The sequence below is a fragment of the Coenobita brevimanus genome, chromosome 111 (assembly GCF_032717465.1).
Source record: "Coenobita brevimanus isolate Jiangsu-jjx chromosome 111, ASM3271746v2, whole genome shotgun sequence".
NCBI classification, from domain to species: Eukaryota; Metazoa; Arthropoda; class Malacostraca; order Decapoda; family Coenobitidae; genus Coenobita; species Coenobita brevimanus.
In genome coordinates, this window is record NC_137064.1 from 11,278,233 (window position 1) to 11,289,737 (window position 11,505).

An 11,505-nucleotide genomic window follows, 5' to 3' on the forward strand; every position below is an offset into this window, starting at 1 on the left:
AGTACAGCATGTTGGAGCTCTCTCCAAAGCAGTCAGGGATATGAGTAGGGTGCTGTACAAGCTGCTCTAGGTCATTAAGGATAGAAATGTTGTAGGTTTGTTCACTAGCTGGATCAGTGATAGGAGAGTAGAGCCAAAGGTGGTGGTGAACATTGAAATCTCCTAGAATGGAGATTTCAGAAAAAGGAGAAATGAATAGAATTGTGTTCCATCACAGAAGTAAGATAGTCAAAGAATTTTTGATAGTCAGTAGAATTACGTAAACAGGGTAGATATATATAGTCAGAGAATGACAGGACAGCCGAAGCCAGAGGGCAGAGAATTTAGAAAAATCAAGTTCAGGAACATGAGAATGATAGGTCTTTGCATACATATACACAAAATCAACCTTTGGCTTTGAAGTGAGCATAAAGAAAGTAGGAGGATACAGAAAAGGGTTTGCTGTCAGTTGCCTCAGACAGCTGAGTCCCGGTAAGGAAGAGAAGGTAAGGTTTAGAGGAGGAGAGATGGTGCTCAACATGGAAGAAGTTAACCCGCCCTGTCCCGTAGACGTGAATTCACGTCCTCACATGATGTGCAGTCATATCCCGGAGACGTAAATTAACGCAGCAACATTGCAAGGTGCATAATTTTCACAATTTTCAAATTTCGCGCCTGATTTTTGGTTCGCCCGCCTACGCAAGCCTCACCTACTCGCCGCCAGGTGGGCAAGCTCCTAGACCCAGCATGACTCCGCCTGCCTCTTCTCTCGTCCACTCATCTCTCAGCAGTCACCAAGGTCAGACATGGCGTGTCGTGGTCTGTCAGAGGAGGAGATACAAGCCGCCCTGGATGCCTTTACAGGCGACAGTGATTCCCCACTGGACGATGACACCCTTGACAAGGATTACGTGCAGCCTGATGAGGTTACCAGCAGCAGTGATGAGGAGGTCCCTTCCCCAAGGAAAGTGAAATACATCACGTGGTACCGGAAGGCAAGGGACGGCCAGCCTGCACCACGAGCTGCATCCCTGACACCTAGCCAACCACAACACAGAGAATCGGATGAGGATGAGGATGAGGACGATGACGATGAAGCAGGACCTGGCGTATCTTCATGGCTGGGGAAGGAGAAGATATCGCCACGTGGGACAGAGGTAACATCGCGACTGTTCCACAGGTATGGTCCTCCTATGTGTTCTGTGGCAGGAAGTAGTGGTGTGGGGATGGTTAGGGCAGCAGAAAGTGAAAGTGGTGGGGCGGGAGAGCGGAGAGAGATGCGTGAAAGTGAGAGTGGTGTGGGGGAGGCAACACGTGCACCTGGTATTCATGTGCGGCGTGGAGGGGAGGAGCAGCCACTCCCTAGCACTTCATTCGACCCCCAATATTCCCTTACTTCCTCCCCACAGCCCCAGGATGTGGGGAAAGGAAGGAAAGGGAAGGGAAAGGGAAAAGGAAAGGGGAGAGGGGCAGGAACTAGTGGTGTGGGGATGGTTAGGGCAGCAGAAAGTGAAAGCAATTGTCTAACATGTAAATGGGTAATATGTTATGTTAGAAGTAACATAAAAGATGAAAAAATAGATTCTGAGTTGAAGAAATCATGACGGAACGTGAACTCACGTGGTAGCGCTATTGCTATGCTAATTCTTTTCGTAAAGCATGAACATCTATAAAACCAATTGTATAATATGTACATGGGTAATAACTTATGTTAGAAGTAATATAAAAGGTGAATAATTAGATTCTGAGTTGAGGAAATAATGACAGAACATGATTTCACTTGGTAAATAAGCGCTATTTCAACGCAAATTATTATCATAATGTCTCAAAATATGTACAAACAATAATGTAAAGTAGAAAATGGTATAATGTTATTGTGGAAGTAATATGGAATTTGAAAAAATACAATAGCTGATGAAATAACGATGTTTGTTATCCATCGGTGACATAATCGACCGATTTCGCTAGGTTTGCACAGTGGTACATTCCTTATTTCTCATGTTTTTCTGTATAAAACCCAATATACTTCTGTTATACATGTTTTCAACATTGTTTTTTTTTTCATTCATTGCCAGACGCCATGTATCCCAGACGGGGTGGCCAAGGGCTTAGAGTTAATTGTTTTACAGGGAGGGGCACTAATCCTCCACCAACCCCACTTGACACGTAGGGATAAATGAAAATGTACGTAAACAGTATCATTTCAGATAGCCCAAGCAACCATAGAAAACGTGAGAGGACCAGACTACCGTGAGAGAATGGGAGTACAGGTGGAACTCACCTGCGTCCGCTAGGGCCATTTATCGACCCCGGTGACCACTTTCTTTGTGAGTTTCCTTAGTTTCTCACCAAAAGCGGATGTTTGAGCCAAAAAAAAAAAAAGGTCTAAAATTGTTGGGATTGGGGCGTACCACTGCCCAGAAAACTTTGGGATGGGGGGGGTTAAAGGAAAGGCTGAGAATGTTGCAGAAATGAAGAAGAATTGAGTCAGACAGTGGTTCCAGGCAGCTCATAGTCATCACCGGGAGAGGGGCGGATGGTGGGGGCATTTATGGTCTTATGGTCCCCCCCCCCCCGGAGACTCTGAGGCATGGTTTGGGTGCATCATTTTCCTTTTTCTTTTAAATTCTGAAAAGGAAGTGTAGTGTGTACTGTGCATGTAGATTGGTGTTGACAGTTAGAGAAACTTGTATTGAAGAGCATGGTGGCCTGCTCTCTGTGTTACTGAAACAATGAAAAAGTTCAGCAAAGGTGGATGGTCAGAAACTAGTCCCGAGGGCTGATGAAATGGGAACTCCAGTTCTCCTTGTCATAAGCCTTCCATCCACCTTGGGAGTACTTCCCTGCTCGACTGGTGCTACAGTCTACTCCTCAATGTGGTAGGATACTTATTGATAGAGTTTGGGAACAGAGGAATTAGATGGCGAAGAACAGGGAGGTTTTAGAAAGGGAATGGGTTGGGTAGATCAGATATTCTTAGATCTTTAGTGGAAAAGTTTCTAGAGAAGGGAAAGAAGTTGTATGCAGCCTTCATGGATTTGGAGAAAGCATAGGCCCGGGTGGATAGAGAAGGATTGTGGAAAGTGTTAAAAATATATGGAGTAGGTGGGAAGTTGTTGAATGCTGTGAAGAGTTTGTATGAGGGTGCTAAGTCTGCAGTGCGTATGGATAGTGAACTGAGTAAATTTTTCTGTTTGAAGCTTGGATTGAAACAGAGATGTGTCATGTCTCCATGGTTGTCCAGTCTTTATATGGATGGGATTACAGAGGAGATATAAGGTAATGCAGTGAATGCTGGAGCGGTCCTAATGAGAGAGGGCAGTGTTTGGAATCTCCCGGTACTGTTGTTTGCAGATAATACTGTGTTGTTAAGTGAAGATGAAGGGGAGCTGCAACGCTTGGTGGATGAGTTTGTAAGAGTGTGTAAGAAACGGAGTCTAAAGTGAATGTAGTGAAGAGTAAAGTCATGGTCTTCGAGAGAAGTGGAGTCGGTGAGGTTGGATGAGGAGGAAATGGAAAATATGAGTGCGTTTAACCCTAGATAGGTAATGTGGGGTCTCAGAGACCCCAGTCCCTGAAATTTAATTTTAAAAAATATGAGCATAAGGTCTACAGATCTGTCCGTCTCATTACCTTCCTGCCTAGTGATGCTCTTCATGGGGATGATGGGGTCATAGCTGTACCTGGCTCTGATTTTGCTCTATAGAGCCATTGGGGTATGTTAGACCCCAGATTACCTATAATGTAACCTCAGTTGAGCCCTCTTGTGATTTTTTTATTTCAATTTGCTGTCTTTCTCCTTTTGTATACAGAAGGTCTCAACACCAGTCTACTGCAGACCACCCAAGGAATCATGATATTACTTTTCAATTTTGCAAGATTTAATTAAAAAATTTTTATACCTAAAATTTAACCATTTTTGAATAAACTTTAAAAAAATATATATTTTTTCGATTAAACTTTATTTTTTCTGGCCCTATTTACAGATAAGGGGTTGAATTATTTGTGTATTGAAGCATTTTGAAATATCTCAAACGGAAGTTTTGTTTTTTGTTTTTTTTCCGTGGGGTCTGTCAGACTCCACGTTACCTAATATAGTAACAAAATCAAGTAATTGGGTTGCGTAATGAGTAAGGATGGAAGTTTAGAGGGTGACGTGCTTGAAAGGGTACAACAAGGAAGAAAAGTCGCTGGTGAACGCAGTGATATATATATATATATATATATATATATATATATATATATATATATATATATATATATATATATATATATATATATAGACACACGAGGTGTGACAAAAAAGAAACGAGACTTTGGCTGCTAATGACACAATTCATCAGCCACACAGTAATGAAGTATATCACAGTGTTGTCCAACATCTCAGCACTGTATGAGAAAAGCAGCAGTTCAATTAACCTATTATCATTCTTTTCACAGGTGGTTTTGTAGCTCCTGTCAAGTGCCCTCTGTCACAGAATGAGCCTTGAGCAAAGGATTAACATCAGGTTCTTGGCTAACATGGGAAAAACTCCTCCAGAAACCCTTGCCATGCTGAAGGATGTGTACGGAGAGGAAACAGTGTCCCATACACATGTCTATGAGTGGCACAAGAGGCTCAGGATGGGGCGGGGTGACATGAAGGATGACCCAAATCCAGGATGTCCCTCAACAACATGAAATGATGCCAACATCCAGAAGGTCAAGGAATTGGTGCAGAGTGATCGCAGACTGACGATCAGAATAATGGCTGAGCAAAAGGGATTAAATAAGGAGTCAATGAGGTCCATCTTATTGAAAGATTTGGCCATGCAGAAGATTTGTGCAAAGTTGGTGCCCAAACTGCCCTCCGAGGACCAAAAGATCCGTCATGTGGATGTGTCAGGGACATTTTGGAGCATCACCCCTCCCCATCCTGAACCTCTTGTGCCACTCATAGACACGTGTGCAGGACACTGTTTTCTGTCCCCACACATCCTTCAGCATGGCAAGGGTTTCTGGAGGAGTTTTTCCCATGTTAGCCAAGAACCTGATGTTAATCCTTTGCTCAAGGCTCATTCTGTGACAGAGGGCACTTGACAGGAGCTACAAAACCACCTGTGAAAAGAATGATAATAGGTTAATTGAACTGCTGCTTTTCTCATACAGTGCTGAGATGTTGGACAACACTGTGATATACTTCATTACTGTGTGGCTGATGAATTGTGTCATTAGCAGCCAAAGTCTCGTTTCTTTTTTGTCACTCCTCGTATATATATATATATATATATATATATATATATATATATATATATATATATATATATATATATATATATATATATATATATATATATATATATATATATATGACAGAAAATATTTGATAAAAAAAAAGGTTAATATTTAAAATGGCATTCCACTTTTTTCTGTTTCAGCTGAAACCGAGAGAGTGTGAGTGAGAAGCATGCAGAGTAAAAGCAGAGGTGAGAAAGATAAACAGAGTGTGGCTGGAGTCATGTGGCGCGTATAGTGCCAGACAGGGTGTGTGTGCGTATACCTGTAGGTGGAGGGATGGGGGGGTCCGGCTGTGTTCAGGTTCCTGGGAGTAGGGTGAGGAGGCTTGGTGGAAGGGAAGGACAGGGTGGTGTGGGGGTAGATTGGTTGACGTGACAAAGGCAGCCAACAGTTGCCACGTGGTTCCCTCCTCTATTTCCCCTCCTTCTTCTCTCCTCTCCCCTTCTTTTCCCTCTCCCTACTCACCCCTCTTCCCTCCTTCCCCTTTCTCCCTCCTGTCTCCCTCCCTCTTTACTCCTCTTTATTTCTCCCCTTTCCCCCTCTTTCTTCTCCTTCCTCTCCTCCTCCCTCCCTCTTTACTCCTCTTTATTTCTCCCCTTTTCCCCTCTTTCTTCTCCTCCTCCCTCCCTCTCCCCTCCTTCCTCTCTTCCCTCCACCTTCTATTCCCACCCCCCTCTTTCCCCTCTTCCTTCCCCCCTCATCCCCTTTCACGTCGTGCACCACGCTGCGCTGCCTCGGTATTTATGTTTCGTGAAGGCATCCTGGGGAATGGCTGGTGTAGCTTTCATATCACACACTGCAAGAAGGAATACAATATATTAAATAAAAATTGTTTTCCAGGTGATGGGAGCGATGGAATGAGAATGAATACTATGCTGTTTGTCATCTTGACATGGTTGGTGTACAAGTAGGTGGTTGCTTGTTATCTCTTAATTATTCTGTAAAGTGCATGATGCTTGTCCTCACGGCACTTTTAGCTCAAATCACCTCAGGTTTTAATAGTTTAAGAATTAGAGAACAATTACCATGTTTCGTTTTGTGTGTCATAAAGCAAGACGCTGAAAATGTTGGATACAATTGTTTGTCTAGTTTGTACTCGTGGTATTCCCTGCACTGAGGATGGCTGTCCAGCACCTCTTTCTTGCCAGTTTATATCTGCATGTGAAACGTAATCGCTTTCGCTGTGAAGATTTCTTTGTCAGTTTTATCATACTAGCACTTGACATTTTTATTCAGTTTAAGAGGGATGTCCTGTGATGAAGGGGTCAAGTAGAGTCATACCTATCCGTCTGTCTATAATCTAGCCAAGTGTGCAAGAGTTCGGGGTCTGGGTACTTGATGCAGAGATTAAAGGTAAGAGTGCGTAGTTGCATTACCCTAGAACAGCAGTTTGTGAGCCATACACGTCAACAGCCCCTCGGATATTATTTCTAATGAGTCATATCCGGTTGGTGTGCCTTAACCCAACACACAATGAAAAGTCTATCAGACTTTGCTGCTGATTTCCAATGCAGTAAATTGTAAGCTGGGCTACAAGAAATCATTTGCCTTATTAACCATTGAAGAGCCACCTGCAGGTAACATTATATAAAATGAGCCGATGTCGGATGAAGAAAATCGTGAAAATTAGCACTAATAAAATTTAAAGTCCTCCTTGTCAAGGGGTTAGTATTCGATTTTATTTTATTGATGCATAAATTAGTATGCAGGCCTTCAAAACCATAAATAATATACCCGACCATAGTAAGGTGTATTAAACTGAATACATTACACAGAGGAGTTAGAATTCCTCTCCTGGAGAATACAGCAATAGGTCCAGGTTGCTTCAGCTTTTAGGAGGCGAGTTTTTTGAGCCATTGTTGTCATTTCATTCAGTTGGATCAGCCAGAAAGGAACGGTTATATTAGTGTGACTGGAACATATGACTTTTTCCTGATAACTTCCTTCATCTAACGCTGTCTGTCTGTCTGTCTGTCTGTCTCTGTCTCTGTCTCTGTCTGTCTGTCTGTCTGTCTGTCTGTCTCTCTCTCTCTCTCTCTCTCTCTCTCTCTCTCTCTCTCTCTCTCTCTCTCTCTCTCTCTCTCTCTCTCTCTCTCTCTCCATCCTCTATAATTCTGCCTCGCATCTTACCCTTCATATATCATTCTCTTAAGCCACCCTACTGCCCCTCTCTTATCCTTTAATCCTCCTCTCTTAGGTTACTCTCCCATTACACTTATTCAACCCTCTTTCCCCTCCCCCCTCTCTCTCTCTCTCTCTCTCTCTTCGCTAGGCCCCCTGACTGTCATACCTCCTGCTGGCTTTCCCTAAATAGTTTCCTCTCCCTCCTCGCCTCTGCCTATCTCCTTTCTTCTCCTTCACCCACCCCCTTTGTCTGCCTACCGCTACTGCAGTTTTTCCTCCCATCCTAACTTCTTGCCTCTCTGCCTCCCTCTCTCCCCTCTCTGCTTAGTTCCCTCCCTCTCTGCCTACCTCCCTACCTCTCTTCCTGTATCCCTCTTCCTCTATCTCTCACCCTGCTTCACCTCCTACCTCCTTCCCTACATGTCAGCTTCCCTCTTTCTCTCGTACTTCCCTCCCTCTCGTCCTATATCCCTCACCACTTTCTGTTTGTCTGTCTTTCAGTGTGTATCTCTCTCTCTCTCTCTCTCTCTCTCTCTCTCTCTCTCTGCCTCCCATCCTCTGTCTCCGAATACCACCCTCCCTCCCTTTCTACCTCCCTCCCTCTTGGCCTCCATCTATCCGTCTCTATCTCCATCTCTCACTCTTTGCCTAGTTACCTTCCTCTCTGACTACCTCCCTCCCTTTCTGGCCACCTTCCTTCTCTTCTACCTACATAAATTTTTCTCCCCCCTTCTTCCTCCCTTCCTCCCCCCTCCTACTCTCTTTCTTTCTCTCTTCCTACTTTATCTTCTTATCTACCTATCCATGTCTCTCTACCTACATCTCTCCTTTCCTGTCTACCTCCTTCCATTTTTCCCTCCCTCCCTCCCTGTCTATCCCTTCCTTTTCGCCTACATCCCTCTGTTTCTGTTTACTATCTTTTCCTCCCTCCCATTAGCTGGCTACCCTTGTCTCCCTCTCCAATACCTTGTTCCCTTCACTGTCTGCCCCGGCCTCCCTCCATGCTTACGGCATTCCGGCAACCCCGCCCCCCCTACCGGATATCTGCCTCACCCTGTACCACGCATACCTGCTTTACCTTCCACCACTTGATGGTAGGTGGTGGCAACTAGGCTATCATCCAGTCACTTGATGTAGTGCTGCCTATTTCTTTCTAAGGTGACTCTAAACTGAATGATAATGGTTCCTGTTAACCACAAACCATTTACAACGCAGGGTGGTAACCATATAAACAAATAACGTGGTGATGTGGAGGCTCATATGGTGGCTGGCTTTGTTAAATGAATAGAGAGAAGCAAATACGACATCCATCCTTGAACTAAACCCCCACACTCTTCCCCTCGCCTCGTTGTGATGAGGCGCTGTGTACCCCAAGGAAACACTGGTATAGTCCACGGTATATCCCTGTAGAGGCTGTTGCTTGCCTGTGGTTGATAGGTCTGTTCGTCCAGACATACCGGGATTGATCTGCTGCTACTACTACTGTTAATACTACCACTACTACTATTACTACTACTGCTATTACTGCTCCTACTACTCCTGCTATCCTCGACCACGAATGCTTGTCTTTATTCTCCACCAAAAATACGTGCCTCACCTCTCTGCCACATATGCCTGCCTCACCACTCTACCACACATACCTGCCTTTCCCTCTGCCACACATGCCTGACTGCTCCTCCACCACCCATGCCTCTCTCATCTCTTCTCCACATATACCTAACCAACCCTCCACCACAAATGCCTGTCTCATGCCTTTACGCACATGCCTGCCTGATCTTCCGCCACAAATGCCTGCCTCATCCCTCAACCACGTTTGCCTGCCTCGTCCCTCCTCCTCATATATCTGCCTCACTTTACCACACATGCCTGCCTCAGCCCTTCGCAGCATATGTCTGCTTCACTCCTCCACCACATATGCCTTCATCACCCCTCCTCCACACTTGCCTGCTTCACCCCTCCACCAGGCGCGGGCGATCAGCCTTCAAGTGGTGGCGCTGTACACCTTATGTAGAGCAGCTGAGGCGCCCACCCGGGAGCCAAACCTCCTCACAGTTCCCTGTACCTTGCAGTAGGAAGTACCCTGATCCAACCCTAGTGAAACGATGTTTAGCACAAGGCGGCGCCGCATTCATGCACGGTATATGTATTGTATGTACTGTACCTATCGGACGGCCCCATGGAAACAGTTACTTACCTGTGGTCGATGGGTCTTCTCAGTCAGATAGATCGGAGTAAAGGAAGAACAAAGCCTCCATACAACACATGCCTGCCTCATTACTCCATCACATTTGCCTGCCTCACTTCTCCATCTCTGCTTTTCGCCTTCACCATGCTACATCTGCCTGATCACCACAGCACTCCTGCCTCAGCCCCTGCCTCACACCTATACCACACATGCTTGCCTCACCCCTGACTACCTTTAATGCATTTCTTGTCCTTAATTAACTTCCTTTCATTCCTACCTTTTATTACTTCGCTTCCCCCATTTCCGTCTCGCCCTCTTACTACCTACCTCACTCCCGCCATCTACTTCTGTTGACTGTTTCCTCTTCTACCTTAACTACTTCACTACGATGGGATATATTTCATTTAATTCTCGCTACTTACAGACTTATATTCAGGTATGGAAAGAACGTCATTAGTTTAGCGGTTATGTACAGCCTTCATCAGCCCCTTCAGTACGAGAGGTTCCCCTAATCAGAGGATAAATAACTTCTGGTCGTTGCAAACAATCGGGTTGGAGTTACCTGTCTTCTGGCCTACCCCTTTCTGCCCTCATTGTCTCACCGCCTACCTCACTCACGGCACTCTTGGACTGCCTGCACCCCTTCCTGCCTGTCTCTCTGCTTACGCTCTCTCCCAGCCTCCTGTGCTACCTAAAACCCGTGCCTGCCTACCTGCCTTACTCGCACTTATAAATAGTCAGGGAGAAATCAGCTACACGACAACGTAGGTGTGTGTGTGTGTGTGTGTGTGTGTGTGTGTGTGTGTGTGTGTGTGTGTGTGGAGGGAGTGGAGTGGGAACGGGGAAGAGGGGAGCCGAGCAGAAAGGAAGAGAAGTGAAATGTGAGGAAGAAGAAAATGTTGGTGTAGGGTAAGACGTGGGGTAAGGTGAGATTAAGGAAACTAGAGGTGGCGTAAAGGGGGAGAAGGGGGTGGGATGGAAGGAGGGAGGGAAATGAAATGGAGGAGGGAGAGAGAGATGTGATGGAGGGGAAAGGGAGATGGGATGAAGAGGGAGAGGGAAAGGAATATTGGGGTGGGGGGAGAATGGAAGATTGGATGGAGGGTGAGGGAAATGGTATGAGGAGGGGAGGGAGATGGGATGGAGGGGGTAAAGGGAGTTGGGATGGAGGGGGGTGGGAGGTGGCATGGAGGAGGAGAGGAAGATGAGAAGGTGGAGGAATGGAGGGAGGAGTGGAGAAGAGGGGGGTAGAATAGATAGGAAGATTAGGTTCGATGGAAGAAAATGGGTGGAGTAAATGGGAAAGAGAGGTGATGTAGGGTGAAAGGAAGTGTAAGAAAGTAGGGAGGTAAGGTGGCGGGGAAGAGTTGGGTGAAGGGTAAGTACAGAAGAGTTGGAGCGAGGGGAATCGTAGGAAGAGAATGGGTGGGGAGGAGGGACTCATAACAGGAGAGAGAGTGGGGAGGAGGGGGAGGAGAGGGAAGCTGAAACGGAGGGGGGAGTGAAGTGGGAAGAGAAGTAAAGGAAGTGGAAAGGAAAAGAAGCTGAACGGGACAGTTACACAACATGAGGAATCATGGAAAAAAGGGGAAGGACAGAACAAAGGTGGTGAAATGGGAAACAGTGTCAAGGTTAATACCACTGTTACTGGAGATTTGAATTAATGAAGCAAGATAATGATTGGATCTCGGCTCTATGGTGAAGACCTACTGTGTCTGCGCAGTTTCTTTCCATTTCTTTGAAAGACTTCTCAGTTTGTTGCCATTCCTTTATTTCTTCACCAGTTAGTTTCAGACTAGGCAAATTGCTCCTTGGGCAAATACCTTTGGACACTTTTTTTTTCTATTCAGGCCTTTTAAAGGAATTTATAATGTCAAAGGTCAAACTATATGGAGGCAAAATATGGGATATTATGTTCTTGTAATGTCCTTTGGTATGAG